Here is a 20,921-nt window from a genome sequence, read left to right as displayed (position 1 = left end):
ACACACACACTCACACACACACACACACACACAGACAGACAGACAGATGCACACAAACACACACACACATACAAACAAACACTCACACATGTGCCCTTTCCTTGGTGATTATACAGGTGAATAAGTCTAATTCTTTCCATGTGTCTGACTCCAATGCAGAATCTGAGATATTTGTGAAGCCAGGGGAGTAGCTCAGCTAAGTTTCAATTTCCCAGGTAATTCCCGACAAAGACATTGCATTGAGGCCTCTGAGGTGGCCTGAAGCATATCCTGGGGGTACGTCCAGTCTATGTCTATCTGGAGAGCAGAAGATCTGTGCCAGTATATTTTCAATCTGAAATAAAGGCTGAATCTGCTGGAAATGGTCCAGCACGTTAGGCAGCAACTGAGAAACTTCTCTCTCTAGGCAGATGTTGCTTAACCTACCCACCGTTTTCCAGCATTGTCAGCTTTTCCTGCATTCACAGTATTCTGCTTTTCAATTTGTATTTGAAAGTTTGAAAGAAAATCTGTTCGCATACCGCCAACCAATTGTTGAAGCAGAGCCCACAAATGATTTTAAAAGTGGATACAAATGAAGAACCGTGGATGCAGCAAATAGAAGCAAAATTCTAGAATTCCTATGTGTGGAAGCAGGCCATTTAGCCTTTTGAGTCCACACTGATCCTCCAAAGCATCCCACCCAGACCCAACCTACCTCTGTATCTCTGCATTTCCCACAGCTAATCCATCTAGCTGTGCATCGCTGGACACTATGGGGCAATTTAGCATGGCCAATCCACCGAACCTGTACATTTGTAGACTTTGGGAGGAATTTGGAACACCCAGGGGAAACCTATGCAGACACGGAGAGAACGGGCAAACTCCACACAGACGGTTGCCCAAGGCTGGAATCAAACCCAGGTTCCCGGTGCTGTGAAGCAGCAGTGCTAATCACTGAGATACTGTGGCACCCACAGTGAGAGAAAATGCTGCAGAAACCCAGCAGGTCTGGCAGCATTCGTAGAGAAAGAGGCAGAGTTAAAATTCTGAGTTCAGTGTGACTTTTCTTCAGAACTTCTCTTTCCAAAAAAGGGTCATATTGGACTCAAAATGTTAACTCTCCATATCTTCAATCAATCTCAGCTTGTGTTTTTTTGGTCATTTAAAATGGTTAAAACAAAAGTCCTAAGGCTTTCACTGTAATGTTTGCAGATTGTTTTGTTTTCCCTGTTGTATTTCTAAGTCCCTACGGGGAATCTGAGGACCATCTACTCCTCTCTCAACCTGATAAGATCCCATCCAGCAAAACTACTTCTGCCTGGTTCAACTTGTTCTCAACTTCAATTTTACATTTAAACAAAAATATATATATTATTCTGTTCGTCAGGATAAATTGTTTTGCTATGGAAGCCTACACAAGTTCCAGCTGTGCTGACATTTTTCAACAAACTCAAAACACCTCCCTCCATCACCTCATCCCCACACAAAATGTGAAAGGCTAATAAAGAAATGATATGAGGTACCAGTGTTGGACTGGGGTGTACAGAGTTACAAAATCACACAATAACAAGTTATAGTCCAACAGGTTTACTTGGAAGTACTAGGTTTCAGAGCACTGCTCCTTCATCAGGTAACTAGTGGGCCAGGATCATAAGACACAGAATTTATAGCAAAAGAGCACAGTGTCGTGCAATTAAAATGATATATTGAACAAACTTAGATTGCTGTTAAGTCTTTCATCTTTTAGATGGGTTGTAGGTTTCAGTTAATTGATCTGTAAATCCCAGAACTTCTTTTGAGTCGCATTATCCCAGTCCCAAGCCTCCCACTCGGCACCACCCTCCTGACCTGTCACCTCTACGTCAGGGAGACAAGAAACATACTTGCGGATCTTTTCAGACACCATTTCTGGGACACCCGCACCAACCAACCCCATCGCGCTGTGACTGAACACTTCAACTCCCCCTCCCACTCCACCAAGGACATGCAGGTCCTGGGCTTCCTCCATCGCCAAACCCTAACTACCTGATGCCTGGATGAAAAACACTTCATATTCTACCTTGGGACCCTGCAACCATATGGAATCAATATGGATTTCACCAGTTTCCTCTTTTCCCCTCCCGTACATTATCCCAGTCCCAAGCCTCCAACTCAGCACTGCCCTCTTGATCTGTCCATCACCTTTTCCACCTATCCGCTCCATCCTCCTCTCTGATCTATCACCTTCTCCCTCACCTTCATCTACCTATTGCATTCACAGTTACCTTCCCCCAACTCCACCTCCCTCCAATTTATCTCTCAACCCTCTGGCCCACAAGTCTCATTCCTGATGAAGGGCGTATGCCTGAAACGTGATTGTCCTGCTCCTTGGACGCTGCCTGACCTCTTGTGCTTTTCCAGCACCACACTCTCAACTCTGATCTCTAGCATCTGCAGTCCTCACTTTCTCCTATCGGAATGAGGTCAGCCAGGTGGACTTCCTTGAATATGAGTTCCCTGACTGGGGCTGTTAATCTGGTCCAATCAGGACGCCCTGGGCGACAGACATAAACGGGATTGTCAGAGGTTCTACTCATTCTGAGCTGGCTCTGAGGGAGCTGGACTAGTGTCAAGTACGATGCTCCTGGAAATAAATGGTGACTTGATAATGGGATACCAACCTCTGTGGAGTTACTTAATTGACAGGTTTGTTTATCACCCACTCCGACTTGTTCTCACCTACATTGTTTACATATGTATCACAAACAATCAGGGACCCAGTACTGACCTCTCTGTATGCCACTTCCATTCTGTGAGATTTTACATTTCTGTGATTAATACAACTTTTCTCATCTTTGTCAAGTGGTGCGGGAATGTACTTGCAACTTGATAAGCGCATACACTTCCTGTCACAGTATTGGAGACCTACAAGGGCATTTAACACCAGGCTCTAGATGCTGGTTGTGTAGGCACACGGGTTGGCCATGGATTCCTCAGCGTGGAAGAAACTACACTTTGAAATTGGTTGACTGCGATCTGCTTTGGGGTTTTAAGGTTGTGAGAGTTGCTTTGCAAACACCAGCTTGTTCTTCGTTTCCAGCTGTTCAGGTATAAGAGAGTTGAAGTGACAGTATGAGACATTATGAAGTAAAGCATTAACATTGCAGACGGACAGGCCAATAGAGTATCTAAACAAATCAAATCACTCAGGATAAAAAAAAGTAAGAAAAGAAAGAAACAAAACTGTTAAAACTTGTTGTACAAGGCCAGCATGTAGCTTAGACAAGTTTGGAAAGAAACTAGTAAAAAGCGTACTTTCATTGGGTTTTTGATTTAGTCTAATGTAAAATGGAGTTTGGCTAGTATGGAAAATATTACCTCGGAATAGTATGGATCAGATGAGGTGTAAGATAATGTTATATTTTATTGTAACAATGCTGAGTTGCTTTTGTAAACAAAAAGGCTTTTGACTGACTGAAACCACAGGAGTGACAAGCCACCAATAGCTCATACCATTGATGATATCATCTGTAACTGGTGGGAGAAGAGTTTAGAATCTTAAAGGAAAGGAACCTACTGCCCAGGTCCTCCTCATCATCTGTCTGTAATAATGTCGATTAGATTCCCTACAGTGCGGAAACAGGCCCTTTGACCCAACAAGCCCACACCAACCGTCCAAAGACCACACCAAGCACCCAGACTCATTTCCCTACACTTAACCGTGATTAATGCACCAAACACCATGGGCAATTTAGCATGGCCAATTCACCCAACCTGCACATCTTTTGGATTGTTGGAGGAAACTGGAGCACCCAGAGGAAACCCATGCAGACACGGAGAGAACGTGCAAACTCCACACAGACAGTTGCCCAAGGTGGGAGTCGAACCCAGGTCCCTGGCACTGTGAGGCAGCAGTCTTAAACACCGAACCACCATGATTATATCAGTGTAACTTGTAGATAGTTGTTAGTGTGAAAGAAACTACATCTTATTTAAGACAAAACTTTTTTGGCATTAGCCTAGCAATTTTTTGATGCTGCATAAGGCAGTTTGTACCTGAAAGGGTTAACTGACATAAAGGACTATTCAGGTCCGAAAGAATCTTAGCTAGTGCTTCAAAGATTGCTCTTAGCGTTAACAGCTTGTAGGTAGGTAGTAATTTGTAATTACCCTTAAACTGAGCCTGATGTCTCCCAAGAAACAATCATGCATCTCAGGTGCAACGTAGCTAGGTAATAAGGATTATGTTATAGACTTTTACCATTTATCAAGATTGAGCCTGTCTTCTGGTGAATATATTGTGTGGGGGGCTTCATTCCTTACTGTCAGTAGCTTGATTAATATCAATACAGAGGATTGGTGGTGATGAATCTACACATCATATATTGGCTGGGCTGAAGGCATAAATGAAGAACAGCAGTGGCACCCACTGTTTGTCTAAGCTAGGGGCAGCTGAAGATTTGGCAAAAGTGGACACAGCTTGAAAAATGTCTTCAATTCTATAAAGGCTATAGCTAGCCAATGTGAAGAAAGATGAAAAATCTCCAGTCAGAAAACTGTGAGTTTATCATTATTGGACACCTGTTGTGAGTTAGGTCCCTGAGGTGCATTTAAAAAGAAAATTCTAGATTGAGAAATTAAATGAATGTTTTACAGGCTGCATTCAGCAGAATAGCATGATTAGAGATGCTTACAGAATCAGGAAAAGCTGGGACAAAATCTGTGTAAATAAAGGAAGAAATATGTTAAGTTATATTAAATATATACTGAGAAAATAGCAATAGACTGAAACTGTGCACATGATAAAATTGACGGCAGAAGAAGAATTTATTTATTATTAGTTAAGGGAAAAATCAATTTCTGTTCATCAACTGAAATTATTGCTTCAGGTCATGAAATCAGCACAACACATTTTTTTATTAAATAGCTTGAAGTTGAGAGAAGAAGCAGAAAAGGTGTAAAATTCATAATTCCAAAAAAGGTGCAAAAATTCCACAGAAGAGGGGAAAAACTGTGCAAAAGAATTGATTATCCCTCCATTTTGTGCAAAAGTTAAAATGCAGTATTTTTCCAAATTGAAACACTTCAATGATATTTAAAGCTGAAAATGTATTGCTGGAAAAGCGCAGCAGGTCAGGCAGCATCCAAGAAGCAGGAGAATCGACGTTCTGGGCATGAGCCCTTCTTCAGGAATGAGGAGAGTGTGCCAAGCAGGATAAGATAAAAGGTAGGGAGGAGAGACATTAATTGTCTATTCTGTATAATGCAATTCAATCATCAGGGGAGGGGCATTGGAAATGCGATAGGTGGAAGCAGGTTAAGGTGAGGGTGATAGGCTGGAGTGGGGGTGGGCGCGGAGAGGTCAGGAAGAAGATTGCAGGTTAGGAAGGTGGTGCTGAGTTCGAGGGTTGGGACTGAGACAAGGTGGGGGGTGGGGAAATGAGGAAACTGGAGAAATCTGAGTTCATCCCTTGTGGTTGGAGGGTTCCTCGGCGGAAGATGAGGCGCTCTTCCTCCAGCCGTCGTGTTGCTATGGTCTGGCGATGGAGGAGTCCAAGGACCTGCATGTCCTTGGTGGAGTGGGAGGGGGAGTTGAAGTGTTGAGCCACGGGGTGGTTGGGTTGGTTGGTCCGGGTGTCCCAGAGGTGTTCTCTGAAACTTTCCACAAGTAGGCGGCCTGTCTCCCCAATATAGAGGAGGCCACATCAGGTGCAGCGGGTGCAGTAAATGATGAATCATCATTGAGTCGTTCAAGAAAAAGATAATTACATCTTTAGAAAACTTGCTGACGACTTCACATTTAAAACAACTACATTTTGAAACACTGAAGAGTAAAATCAAATTCTATCTATAAGAAATTAGAAACTTCCTTCAACAGCTTTCAACTGAATTGTTTGAAATAAGTACCACAGCAATAAAATGTAAAGACAATGGAGAAATATATTATAACTCCAAGCTGATATAAAATCAAAAGCCCTTCAGACTGATGATTGAATTGCATTATACAGAATAGACAATTAATGTGAAATAGAATTGTTTCAACATTACATAAGAAGCCCAGAGAAGAACAAGAGCACATATTTCTTGTATGACAGTCTCTTGATGTCAAGGCAGCATTGGCCTTGATGAGTGCATCTCCAACAACACTCAAGAAGTTTTACACCGTCCAAGACAAAGCAGCCCGCTTGTTTGGCACCATTTCCATAAACATCCACTTCCTCCACCAATGATACTCAACAACAGCACTGTGGGCTACCTACAATATGTACTGCAGGAATTCACAAAGGCTCCTTTCACAATACCTTCCAATCCTACAACTGCTACCATCTAGAATGACAAGTGCACCAAATACATGTGAACACCCTAACTGCAAGTTTACCTCCAAGCCACACACCATTCTGACTTGGAAATATATCTCTAGTCTTTCAGTGCCATTAGGTCAAAATCCTGGAGCTTCCCCCCTTTACTGGCATTATGGGTGCACCTACACCAAATGGACTGCAGCAGTTCAAGAAGGCAGCTCACCACCACCTTCTAAAGGGGAACTAGGAATGGGCAATAAACGCCAGTCCATGAGTAATAATAAATATCTGTTAATAATAAATAAATAAGAATCCGATCTGATGTGTTCATGTGATCATGTGTTCAAACAAAGTATAAGAGACGAGGGAAATACTTCTGCAGGTATTATAAGAGGATTTGACAATTGCTTTAATCAAATAACAATCATATAATAGAAAGAACAAGATTTAACAGAAGAATGTAGCTTTCTGGAGAATCTGTGGATAATCTTATTAATGATCTTTACATATTGTCAGAATTAGTGAGTTTTGAGAAGATTTATAGCTCAGGTTGAGGTTCTGGATGTAGGTTTGCTCACTGAGCTGGAAGGTTCATTTTCAGATATTTCGTCAGCCTAATAGGTAACATCATCAGTGAGCCTCCGGATGAAGCAAAACTAATGTCATTTACAAAATACCATGCAAGAACTATAACAACACTGCATTGGACAAACAGGAGGAAAACTAGCCACCAGGATACATGAACATCAACTAGTCACAAAAAGACATGACCCACTCTCATTAGTATCTTTACATATAGATGAAAAAGCACACCACTTCAGCTGGGACAACACATCCATCCTAGGACAAGCCAAACAGACATGCATGAGAATTCCTGGAAGCATGGCATTCCAACTGGAACTCTATCAACAAATACATTGACCTGGATCCTATTTACCACCCCCTGAGAAAAAGAACAGGAAATGACATCACCACAAGAAATGACATCATCATCCCAAAGAAAGCTAACACATAAATAGAAAGCAGCCATGCCACCAGTACTTCATCCGGAGGCTCACTGATGATGTTACCTAGTATGGTGACAAAACGTCTGAAAACAAACCTTCCAGCTCAGTGAGCAAACCTACATGCAGAACATTGTCAGAATTTTGTGATAGTGGTGATTTACAACAGAACTAATTCGAGACAGAATTGTTCTTATACTTTTTGATACAACTCTTTCTGATATATCACCATCAAAAGAGGATCACGCATTCAAAAAAACTGTTGAAATGGTGGAGGAAACTGAAATTCCAAAACAGAAGAGAATGACGTGAAAAGAAAGTCGAACTAGCTCAAGAATTCATGAGAATTCATTGACTTCTTAAGGTGAAAAACATTAAAGCATTGCATGATAGACCAACATAAAATCCTGTTTATTCATTTAATACTAGAAGTTACTCAAAGTTTGCGAGAAGATTTGTAGCTCGGGTGCTCGTTGTTGTGGTTCTGTTCGCCGAGCTGGGAATTTGTGTTGCAGACGTTTCGCCCCTGTCTAGGTGACATCCTCAGTGCTTGGGAGCCTCCTGTGAAGCACTTCTGTGATGTTTCCTCCGGCATTTATAGTGGTTTGAATCTGCCGCTTCCGGTTGTCCGTTCCAGCTGTCCGTTGCAGTGGTCAGTATATTGGGTCCAGGTCGATGCGCTTATTGATTGAATCTGTGGATGAGTGCCATGCCTCTAGGAATTCCCTGGCTGTTCTCTGTTTGGCTTGTCCTATAATAGTAGTGTTGTCCCAGTCGAATTCATGTTGCTTGTCATCTGCGTGTGTGGCTACTAAGGATAGCTGTTCATGTCGTTTCGTGGCTAGTTGGTGTTCATGAATGCGGATCGTTAGCTGTCTTCCTGTTTGTCCTATGTAGTGATCAATTCAGATGTCTTCTGGAGCAACTATTATGGGAGGAAACAACAGTTGGAAAAGAGGAGGGAAATCGCCGTCTGGCCTGGTTCAATTCAATATTGAGATTTTAAAAAGGAGTGTGACGGGGATGGGGGGAAATATTATGAAAGCTTAAAAATGTGTCTTTAGCTACGGCATGACAACAGAATCTTTCCGTCTGTAACCTACAGTGTACCGTTGATGTTCAAACATTACACACGCCCTGAAACCGCAAGTGTCAACTCCTTCAGATTTGGAAAACTGGAAAAATTGAGGAGCAATTTTTTAAAAAGGTGAAGGTAATATATCTCACGATATAGCACATTTTCTTTTAAATTGGAATGTTATTTACTCGATTTGCTGAAACAATGCTTAGTTTTATTATTATCAAGAGTCCCTTTTTTTAAAAAAAAGTGAGCTTGTAGCATTCGAAATCATCGTTGGAAACTTATCCTAAAAAGGGAATGTTTGCAAAGAAGTTCACCCATTTTGTTTTGAATATAAAGTAAATCTGTGGCCCTCTGGTGGTCAGAATAGTTTATATTTTGTCAATTTCATGTGGTTTGGCACTGACTGCAGTAATGAACATCCTAAAATAAAAATTTGTGAACATAAAAATCTTTTACTTGTGGTTTCTAGCTTTGGAGGAACTTCTTGTGGCAAAAAACAAAAGTTTTCTGTAGATATAAAATATTCTTTTATCCATCCTTACCTTTTTCCATTTGTTACTGACAGTTGCTGATGTATATTTTTAATTGTACTGTTAACCCTCTGGTATTTCTGCTAAACAGATGTGCTAATTGTCTTGGGGTCAAGGCCTAGCAATATCCTGTGTTCACTGATGCATCTTCAAAACTAGCCACTACATAGTCATGTAGCACAGAAGGGGACCTTTGGCCTATCAAGTCTCTTCCAACCTATCTAAATTAATTCCACTTTCCAACACTTGACCTATAGTCTTGAATGTTACGACATTTCAAGTGTTCATTCAGAAACTTGTTAAAGTTTGCAAGGTTTCTCAACTCTACTACCCTCCCAGGCAGTGCATTCCAGATTCCCACCACCCTTTACATGAAAATAAATTCCTCAAATCCCCTCTATACCTCCCACTTTTCACCTTAAAATTATGCTCCCTTGTTATTGACCCCTCAACTAAGGTGAATAGCTGCTTTCTATCTATCCTGTTTATGCACCTCAATTAAGTTTCCCCACCCCACCCTGTTCCAAAAAAATGTCAATCCAAATTATCTTCAAAGAAAAACACTCCAACCCAGCCAGCATCCTGGTGAATATCCTCTGCACATCTCCCAGTGCAATCGCCGTCTTCCTACAGTGTGATGACCAGAACTGCACCCAGTACTCCAGCTGTGAGCTAACCAAAGTTTTGTATGGCTCCAGCATAACCTCCCTGCTCATATAGTTTATGTCATTTTATCAACTGTCTATATCTTCCTATAATCTAGGATCTTCTTTCTCACTAGTAACCACCAAACAATCTTTGTCATCTGCAAACTTACTTATCATTCCCCGCACACGCTCATCTACATCATTTGTATATCATAAACAATAAGGATCCAGCACTGATTCCTGTGGTATGTCATTGGACACCATTGTGATGACCAGGAGAAAGACCTATGAGTACCTTTTACTGTCAATCCATACTCTGCTCCCTGCCCTTCTAGCCCAGACAAATGATAGGACCTTGATGTTAGTTCAGTGGTTCTTAAACATTTTTGTCTGAGCACCTATGAACATGGATCACCTATCATATCTGCTTTTGTTTGCCATTTCAATAAAACTCAGCAAAATTAATGGGAAGTATATTGTTACTTTTGATGGGATTTCCAAGAGTGATACCTGGCTCTAAGCTGAAGAGCTTCAGTCTCTAATTGGATTCTACATGCAGCAGTTATTCTTCATTTTCAGCACATAAGGATTTGAAAATCCAGTCTTGCATTTATATGTTGTAACGTAACATAAATCTTGCTCATAAAACAATATTGTTGGTCAAGCTTATGCCATGCATGGAGGAGCTGATCTGTTGTGTGACATCATGTGAGTGATAGAGAGGAGGCTTTTAGTCTGTTCTCTTGTATAAACTTGGCCATGGTGTTGTAGTTCAGTGGCTAACATTTTGGGTCAGCCTCTAACCTGGAGGATCATTGTCAACCAGTCATGGTCTGTGAACCACGTTGAGAACCACTGGCCTAACGTAGCACAGTATTTCCAACCTCTGCTCTTTTCATCTTGATACCTTTGCATATTAGGCCATCAGAAGAGTCCCATCAATGGTAATACAGCAGTCGCATGTTCTAAAATAAGGAAAGATTAATTGCCTGCTAATATCTAGTTACATCACTTAGTAATATCTACATTATAACAATGACTACATTTCAACAACTAGTGAACTGCTTGTAAAGCAGTCTGGGTTATGCCATTCTTAATATCATGATTTAAAAGCTGTTCTATACCAAGTAGTTTCAGGGCTCAAGTAGAATGACTTTTTCTGACAGCCTGGCTGAAGCTCAGACTTGAGGAGTGGAAAAGTACTGGTACAAACATGCACAGTGACATCCATAGCACATCAATATTTGAATGCAAGTTGAGGCTGAGCACCTTGGCAACACAGATTGTGGTATCTTTAGACAAAGAAAAAGGCTGTTGCCAAGTAAGATCAGTTAATTCTATTACTAACTAGAAAGGGGAAAATAATGTTTGTAAAACTATTTATAAACTTACAGCTCCATGAAAAGTATTTAACTAGTTTCTATGGTTAAATAATGGGAAAATGCAAATTTCTACATTTGCAGATGTTATGAAACTTTGAAATGTAGTAAACAATGAGGAAGAGAGCAACAAATTTCAGAAGAACATGGACTGGTGAAATGACATTTGGCAGATAAGGCAACACAAATGAAACAGTAGAAGTTTAAAGGTGAGATGTAAGATATACAGACTCAATAATTTTTTCAGCGATTAAAAACAGAACTGTTGTGGTTCTGTTCGCCGAGCTCTCATGAGCAAAACCAATGTAGTGTACAAAATCCCATGCAAGGACTGCACAAAACACTACATAGGATAAACAGGAAGACAGCTAACGATCCGCATCCATGAACACCAACTAGCCACGAAACGACACGACTAGCTATCCTTAGTAGGCACACACGCAGATGACAAGCAACATGAATTTGACTGGGACAACACTACTATTATAGGACAAGCTAAACAGAGAACAGCCAGGGAATTCCTAGAGGCATGGCACTCATTCACAGATTCAATCAATAAGCACATCGACCTGAACCCAATATACCAACCACTGCAATGGGCAGCTGGAACTGACAACCGGAAGCGGTAGATTCAAACCACTATAAATGCCGGAGGAAACACCACAGAAGCGCTTCACAGGAGGCTCCCAAGCACTGAGGATGTCACCTAGACAGGGGTGAAACGTCTGCAACACAAATTCCCAGCTCGGCGAACAGAACCACAGCAACTAGAAGTTACTCTTTCAGATGTAGACTTTAGAAAAATACATTAGCAGAAGCATTGCCCAAATTTAACACACCAATGCAACATTTTTAAGGAAGTGGGACATTTACAGAGATAGTAAAAGAGCCAAAACCAGCTGTTAAAGCATCAAATTAATGATGCCAATATGTTTTAGGAACTGAGCATCTTACAGTAAGCATCTTTGGAAGAAAACCAGAATACCAAGACTGATTTTCATGAGAACATGTATCTTCATATGATAGTATTCCACCCTTTCAAGTAAAGATGAAGCTATCAACATGGAAGTAGATGACCAAGAACCATAAACTATCACTGCCACAATGGGATGATGTCAAGATCCAGATCAGCCATGATCAACTTAATATGTAATCAACATCCATTACTTGTTCAGTCAATCTCATATTTGGTTCTATTCACTGTAGGTTACTGGATGTAGTAGCCATGTGCATGCCATAAATAGGGCCACTCATTTTTTTTGAGAGAAAGCAGAGTTAATATTTCAGCTCCAGTGACCATTCTTCAGTTCTGAAGGAGGTTCACTGATGCAAAGCGTTAACTCTGCTTTCTCTCCACAGATGTTGCCAGAGCTGCTGAGATTTCCCAGCAGTCTCTGTTTTCATTTCTGATTTCCAGCAGCCACAGTTCTTTGTTGTTTTTCTAACCATTCATTTTTTTCTTTTACTTCTAATAACTATTAAACAAAGGCTCACAGCTTTCCAGTATTGTAGCATAGAAACAGGCCACATTGTGTATGCACCAGCTCTCTGTGCATTTTCACTTCACGCCCACTTTTCCCCATGATCTTGCACATTGTTTCTGTGTCCTCTTGAATGCCTCAATTAAACGCGCTTCCACCACATTTTGCTGTGCAAACTTCTATTTGTTTCTTTTGCAAAATGCTTTAAAACTGTGCCCTTTTTCTTTTTATGAGCAGGAACAGTTTCGCCCTCTCTACTCTGTTCAGAATCCTGAGCTTTTTTGAAACTTCTTTCAAATGGCCAAGAAGCATTTACCTTCCTCAAGGAAACAGTCCCAGCTTCTCCAGTCTATTCTCATAAAAGAAGGTCCTCTTCCCCAGAACCACTTTTATAAATGTCTTCTGCACTCTCTCCCATATTGAACACAGTACTTTACAGCACAGGAACGGCCCTTTGGCCACGATGTTGTGCCGAACACGACGCCAAATTAAACAAATCCCTTCTGCCTGCTATTGGTCCACATCCCTCCACTATTCATGTGTTTATCCAAAAGTCCCTTAAATGTCCTAAGTGTACCTGCCACCACCACCAACACCACTGGCAGCACATTCCAGACTCCTACCACTCTCTCTGTAAAAAAACTTGCCCCTCGTGTCTCCTTTGAACTTTCTCCCTCTCACTTCAAATGCATGCTCCCTGCTATTAGATATTTCAACTCTGAGAAAAAGATTATGACCGTCAACTCTAACTATGCATCTCAAAATTTTATAACCTTCTATCAAGTCACCCCTCAGCCTCTGTCACTCAAGAGAAAACACCCTGAGTTTTTTCTCACCTCTTCTTATAGCTGATACGCTCTAATCCAGGCAATATCCTGGTAAACCTCTTTTTGAATCTTCTCCAAAACCTCCATATCCTTCCTGCAATGTGGCGACCAGAATTGAACACAATACTCTGAGTGTGGCCTAATCAAAGTCTTATAAAACTGCAAAATAACACCCTGACTCTTGTTTAAAATCACACAACACCAGGTTACAGTCCAACACCTTAATTAGAAGCACTAGCTTTCGGATTGCTGTTCCTTCATCAGGTGGTTGTGGAAGTGGTGGTTGTCCAACATTGGCATCTCCAAACCCTGACTCTTGTACTCAATTCCCCGACCAATGAATGAAAGCATGTCATACACCTTCTTTATCACCCTATCGACTTGCGTGGCCAATTTCAGGAAGCTATGGACTTCAACCCCAAGATCCTCTGTATATCTTTCCAATGCACACGCTTCCCATAATTTTCAGCCACATTGAGACAGCATCACAAACCTGAATAGCTATCCCATTACCCTGGTAACATGGATAACACATCCATCAATTTTAATAGGCCAAACAATTAACTGTGGAGTGGAAAGACTTGAAAACAGTTCTAATGAAAATGGTAGGACATGAAAAGACAAGAGTTATGATAGTACAGTGTGTCTTGGCTCAGACCATCAGCAACAGAAGGAGGCCATTCAGCCCATTAAGTCTGCTTTGTCATTCAGTGAGATGATGGGTCATCTGATAATCATCCACTCCACTTTCCTACCCTTTCCCTATCACCCCTGATTCCTTAGTGATTACAAACTGTCCAGCTCAGCTTGAATATTCTTTAATGTCCCAGCCTTGACAGCCCTCTGTGGTAAAGAATTCCACGGATATAATTAAGCCTATGTTAATTTTCAAATATAAAACCACGTTGAACATCAAATCCACTGTCAGAGCTTTTGTGCATATTTGTGACAGCAATAGATTGCAGTGAGGCTGCAGCATGGTATTCTGTGGATTAGACATCCTGCGGCCTATACAAAACACATAGCTTATACCCAATGAGATCAAGAGATGTCTTTGAAGAAACACCATTCAAATATAGTTATGCTGGATGACCTAATGTTCGTTGTTCACCCTTTGAATGTGCACCTACACACATCATTCAGGGATCATGTTAACACTGAATGGAATATGTGAATGGTTAACAGAGAACAACTCTTTACCCAAATGAGTGTTGTCTCATCCAAAATTTTGTGTGGTTTTGAGTTAAAATCTTGGGATGGGATGAACACACAAAATGCCAGCAAATCATTCAAAAAATGTGGAATAGGTAATGGATGGGCAGGAAGGTGATTTGGGGGGCATGCCTCTGAAACTGAAAATGAGGAACCTGGATCAGAGTGAGGTTCTGACAGTGCCATCTTGGTGATTTGGATCAGACTGAACTTTGTGAACTCTTCACACAGAATATTGAAGTCAGTAAATTTGACAGATTTTTGTTTTGCTTAAAAACATCCTTTTAGAATTAACATAGACACGGTGGCTCAGTGGTTAGCAACTGCTGTCTCGCAGTGCCATGGACCCAGGTTTGATTCCTATTCTCGGGTGACTGCGTGGAGTTTGTACGTTCTCCACATGTCTGCATGGGTTTCAGCTGGGTGCTCTCGTTTCCTCCCATAGTCCAAAGATGTGCAAGCAAGGTGGATCGGCCGTGGGACATGTAGGCTTTCAAGGGATGGGGTGGGATGATTTTTGGAGGGTTGATGTGGACTCAATGGGCCGATTGGCATGCTTTCACAGTATAGGGATTCTACAATTATAGATGCCAATCAATGACCTGCGTCACCTTGAATTAATTTATGTTACTAGTGTTATTTTTTCTTCATACTTCAAAATGTCGACTATCCACACCAGTACCAGTGGCTCAGTTTATATACAGCATGTAAGTTGCCCCTGAGGCTCTTATGGTGCATTGGTAGTGTCCCTACCTCTGAGCTAGGAATCCTGAATTCAAGTCCTACCTGTTGCAGAAGTGTAGAATAATATCTCTGCACAGATGGGTGAGAAATCAACCTCTGTTTTTGGAAGGATTTTTTTTCAAGGCTTCAGGAATTACCTTATACACCACAATCTATGGTAATAGATAATGCTGAATCTGTGGATCAAGATTGCTGTTGATTTAGCTTGCTGTAGCAGGAGAACTTTTATCCGATAGCAGGATCATCAATCCTACTTTCTATTAGTCTGTGACAGCATCATTACCCTGGAGGCAAGCTTCTGTGAGTGTGATTGGCATTGTGTGTGGCCTAAAGCTAAAATAGCGTCAAGATCTGGATGATGTTACTTGACCACGACTCCTGCATGTTAATGAAAGCCACTGGAGGGTGGGCTTTGTTTGCTCAGAGTACACCTGGTGAATGCACAAGGTGAAGTTAACTTGACTGACCTATGACCCATGCTTGTCCCTTACACATGGGACTTTTAATCATCATCTTTTTCGTGTAAGTAGTGAGTTTGTAGCTCAAATATCACAGAGTAGCAATGAGTTACTAACCGTAAAGTCCTTCAGTTACCTATTAAGGACTTCTTAAGGCCCTCAATCTGTCACCAGTTGAATTAACTCAGCTACCAGGGTAATTGCCACCATGCAGCTTGAGTGATGGGCAACTTGTGGGCTGATTGTTAACTTGGGGTGAGCTGTCCTTAGTATTAAATGGGTGGAGGTGGAGGCAGTGCGGGGGTGTTGAGCAATACGCTTTGCTTAAAATCCAGCCCAATTTCCGATACACAGACGAATGTTACATAATAACGCAATCACTGAGAGTGATGTCTAAAGAATAGGAATATCACGGGAAAACAGAACATTGAAAAAATTTGAGCATGTACCTATCTGTGAGCAAGAATTACACGAACGCACACGAATGCCTTCTGGTAAAAAGATAGTGAAACTTAACGGTTTGCCACGAATTATCATTCAAAGTAATATCAGTGACTTCCAGCCATGTTAGTAACTGGTGATACCATTATTAGCATTGTAAATTTGGCCAAGGGCAGTGGAAATGTACAGACGAGAAGCCAATCATAGTTTTATCAAACTGGAAGCAATTTAGTGGTCCACAGTTTCCAATGGAAAGCAGAAAGCTGCAAACTAAGCATGGCGGAATTCCAAATATGTACATTTGAGGAGGCACTGGGCAGATGATTTTTGGTGGGAGTGCTTTTTCTTTACTCATGACCGCCCTCTGCCATATTTGAGTTTCATGAATAACGTTGTTCTTTGATATATGTTTTCCAGAATCTGCACATCCTACCTTAATGGATAGCAACAATGGTAGATCTAGATGAGAAAGGATAGAATGAGAATGGAACTGAGCACAATCATTAGCATGAACTGATTGGGCAGAATAGCCTGTCTCTGTGTAAAAATTGTCTTCACATAAATGATTTCACTGTAAATCCAGTGAGACACTCTTGAACTGTTGAAATATAGGAAACACAGCAGCCAATTTGTGCGCAGTGAGGTTCCATAAATAGCAATGTGATAGTGGTCAGATAGTCTGTTTTAATGATGTTGATTGAGAGATAAATGCTGACCAGGGCTAGCTTACTTTCGAAGGATTTCGGTCCCAAGACATTGCGTGGTGAGCGTTAGCCTAGTCAAAAACTCTGAATTTGCCAACATATTCAGACAAATTTGAATTGAGTGAAGAATGATATTAAAATGATATTAGAATGATATCATGGAGGGAGTTATGCTAACGATCCAAAATGTTATTACTGGAACTTTTTAATCGAAGGGAATAGTTTCACAACTGGTATTTCAGATCCACTGGTAGAATAGGATCATAAAATCATAGAATCATATGGTACAATATAGGCCATTCGGTCCATTAAAGCAGTGCTGCCAAAAAGGCACCATTATCTATACTAGTCCCACTTTCCTGCACTAGATCCATAGCCTTGGATGTTATGACACTTCAAGTGCTCATCCAGGTACTTGTTACCAGTTCAGAGGTTTCCCACCTCAACTACCCTCTGAGGCAGTGCATTCTAGATTGCCATCAACTTCTGAGTGGAAGGTTTTCCTTGAATCCCCTCTAAACCTCCTGCCTTATGCTTTAAAATTAAACCCATTGTTGTTGACCTTTTGACTAAGGGAACAGCTGTTTTCTATTCACCCTGTCCATGCCCCTCACACTCTGGTGGCACAATGGCTTAGTGGTTAGCACTGCTGCCTCACAGCATCAATGACCCAAGGTTGATTTCAACCTCAGGTGACTGACTGTGTGGAGTTCGTACATTCTCCCCGTGTCTGTGTGGGTTTCCTCTGGGTGCTCCGGTTTTCTCCCACAGCCCAAAGATGTGCAGGTCAGGTTAAATGGCCGTGTTACATTATCCATAGTGTTCAGGGATGTGTAGGTTAGGTGTATTAGTCAGGGGTAACTTTTGGGTAGAGGGAATGGGCCTGGGTGGGTTACTCTTCAGAGGGTCGGTGTGGACCTGTTGGGCTGAAGCACCTGTTTCCACACTGTAGAGATTCTATTCTATGATTCAGTGATTCTTATGCATCTCTATCATGACCCACTCAACCTAATCTGCTCTTAAGAAAATAAGGTGAAAGTGAGGACTGCAGAGGCTGGAGATTAGAGTCAAGATGATAGTGGTACTGGAAAAGCACAGCAGGTCAGGCAGCATCTGAGGAGCAGGAAAATCCACATTTCAGGCAGGAGCCATTTATCAGGAAGGGCTCCTGCCTGAAATGTAGATGTTCCTGTTCCTCGGATGCTGTTTGACCTGCTTTGCTTTTCCAGCACCACTCTAATCCTAAATGAAAACCTGACTTACCTAGCCTTTCTGGAATGCTGAATCCCAGGTAATAACCTGGTGAATCACCTTTGCACCCCCTCCAGTGCAATCCCATCCTTCCTATAGTGCAGTAACCAGAACTGCACACAATATTCCAGTTGTGGCCTGACCAAAACTTCTGTACAACTACAACATGACTGCCTCACACTTATAATTATGCCATGACTGACAAAGGCAATTGTCCTGTATGCTTTCTTAACTACTCTATTAACCTGTCCTGCCATCTTTAGGGATCTGAAACACCCAAGTTCCCTCTATTCTTCTGAACTTCCTAGTGTCCTGACATTCAATGAGTACTCCCTTGACTTGTTGCTTCTCTCAAAGCACATCACCTCGGGGTTATCAGGATAAAATTCCATCTGCCACTTATATGCCCATCTGACCAATCTGTTTACATCCTTTTGAAACCCAACACCTTCTTTCACACAGTCAACCATTTGACCAATTTTTGGTTTTTGCAAAATGATATGTTGGGTTGAGAACATGATTTTCTACAATTAATAAAATTAAGAGGTTCCTGCTTGAACTCCTATTTCTGCTGGCACCTCTGGGGCTTTGTTAACTCGGTTGGCTGGATGGCTAGTTTATAATGTAGAGTGACAGGAATAGTGCAGGTTCAATTCCCGTACCAACTAAGGTCACCATGAAGTTCCCACCTTTTTGAATTGCCCCTCACCTGAGGAGTGAGGGACCTTCAGGTTAGAACACCATCAGTCATCTCTCTCTTATGAGAGGGCAGTTGTATGGTTTTCTGGGACTATGATTATTTTACTTAAATCTCCTGCTGGAGTTCAGTCTTGTAGACCTACACCTGGTATCTCAGTTTTCTTGAGAAAATGTTGTTGCTCCCCTCAATGATTTGTTATACTGACTGATATTACTGTTGGAGTGAGTTTCAGCTCATGGCATCACTAATGGATTGGCAGTCAGAATGAAATAACGATATTGAGATGGATAATTTGAAATGTCAAACCTTTGAAAACTTTTGTCTACCTTTAGCTGCATGGGTACACACATTTGTTGGCTATGTCAACAGCACCACGTGCAATTCTGCTATCATTGCAGTTAGCTCCTCCACACTGACATGAAACTCTCCCATTTCAAAGCAGCAGGCCACATGTTTTGGGGATGGGGTTGAAGTTCACATAATCTCAGCTGTAATGGAAGTCTCGCCAATTTTCCTGCCAATGCAAACCTGCTCTCAGAAAATAATGGAGCAGGCAGCAGATGAAATTTGGCCCCCTTTAACTCACAATTTTGAGTAAATAAACCCAATTTTTCTTCAAAACGTACTGTAGACTGGATATTTGAAATCACTATTGAATTTGAGCAGTAGTGAGAGCTGGATCACATTCACAAACCTTTAGGCTATCCAGCTTAATAAAAGCTAAATGAAACATCTCTGGTTCCTGTTTCATAGCAACCGTGGAGTTCAGTCTGCACTAACAAAGCCAAAACCAAATGTATTAATGACACATGACTAGCCTTCCCAACCCTGGACAGGGAGAAGAGCAATAAATTAGAAACAGAAGTTAAAAATAAGGAAATGTTTGGATTTTCTGTGCAGTGTATTCTCTGAATACATTCATAATAACTGTAGCAAGTGAAGAAAGAAGAGCAAATATAACATAGACTGCTCAAAGAGTATCAACCTGAAACATTTACTCTGTCTCTCTCTCCATGGATACTCTCTGATTTTGCTAAGGGTTTTTCGGTACTTTCTGTTTTTATTTCCGGTCTGTAGTATTTTATCTTGGATCATACTTTACAGGAAAAGCATGATTCGGCTCATTAGATTTGCCCTTTCTGTTGTATGAGGAATCTCTAAACATTGGACATTATGTTGTACAGGCTCTGTATTAAAGCAAAAACAGAAGTTGCTCAGAACCTCAGCAGGTCTGGCAGCATCTGTGGAGAGAAAGTAACGTTAACATCTCGGGTCCAATGACCCTTCTCCAGAACTGAGATAGATTGACTGCTACCAGACTCGTCCAAGTTAGGAATCTACAAGTTCTACTTGGTCTAGCGTGGTAGAAGAAAACAAATTGATCATCTTGTTTTGTTTTCCCTATTTATTCACGGTATGTGGATATTGCTGGCTGGATTGGCTACATCAGCCCATCTCTAATTGCACAGACAACTTGACAGCAGTAGTCCAAATTAGATTAAGATGGCAGTTTCCTTCCCTAAAAGACAATAGTGAACTAGATTAGTTTTTTTTCCCTGGCAATGGTTTCATGATTATCTTGAGACTCATAATTCCAGATTATGATCAAATACAAACTTCACCATTTGCCGCAATGGGATTCAAACCTGGGTCCTCACAACATTACCTCGGTCTCTGGATTAATAACTGCATGATAATACCACTGGGCTAACACTTCCACATTATAGACTCCCACAGAGAGGCTCTTGTATTAAACAAGACATGATTTGTAAGCTGCATGCTGTGACAGACATTCAGCTCAATTTTCCCAGCCCGGAATGATGTAGGCAATGACGACGCAGTGGGAAAATAATGATAATATCGGAAGATTCTTGATGTCAAGAGAAAGAAGTGCAATTCTGCAAATAACATTTGAAAGGTGAGACATTGTGGGTAGTGTGAGACATATTTGCATGCATTTACATGTCATTAGTACCAAATCTTGCCTCATTGAAATATAGTTTCCTATTTTCTCACTCACTGGATCAAAACTAGACAGTGTGGTGTTTGGAACCAGGGCCAGGTGCACCTCATTGACTATGCAATCCCTAATTGGGGCTTTTAAGCTGGGTCAATCAGGGAGCCCTGGCTGACACATATAAACAGGAGATTCAGAAAGTCTCCTCAGTCTCGAGACTGGATTGAAGCTGACTGGTC

The 20,921-nt window shown here is 41.3% G+C and overlaps 1 protein-coding gene across 2 annotated transcripts in view; it reads right to left on the bottom strand.

Moving 5' to 3' along the window:
- Window positions 1-20,921, bottom strand: part of LOC122552699 (muscarinic acetylcholine receptor M3-like) — a 335,328-nt gene that overhangs the window by 264,043 nt on the left and 50,364 nt on the right. The gene's annotated exons all lie outside the window — the stretch shown is intronic.

This window comes from Chiloscyllium plagiosum, chromosome 9 (genome assembly GCF_004010195.1).
Source record: "Chiloscyllium plagiosum isolate BGI_BamShark_2017 chromosome 9, ASM401019v2, whole genome shotgun sequence".
NCBI classification, from domain to species: Eukaryota; Metazoa; Chordata; class Chondrichthyes; order Orectolobiformes; family Hemiscylliidae; genus Chiloscyllium; species Chiloscyllium plagiosum.
Note: the sequence above shows the minus strand (reverse complement) of the source record. Positions and strands in the feature narration are given on the sequence as shown.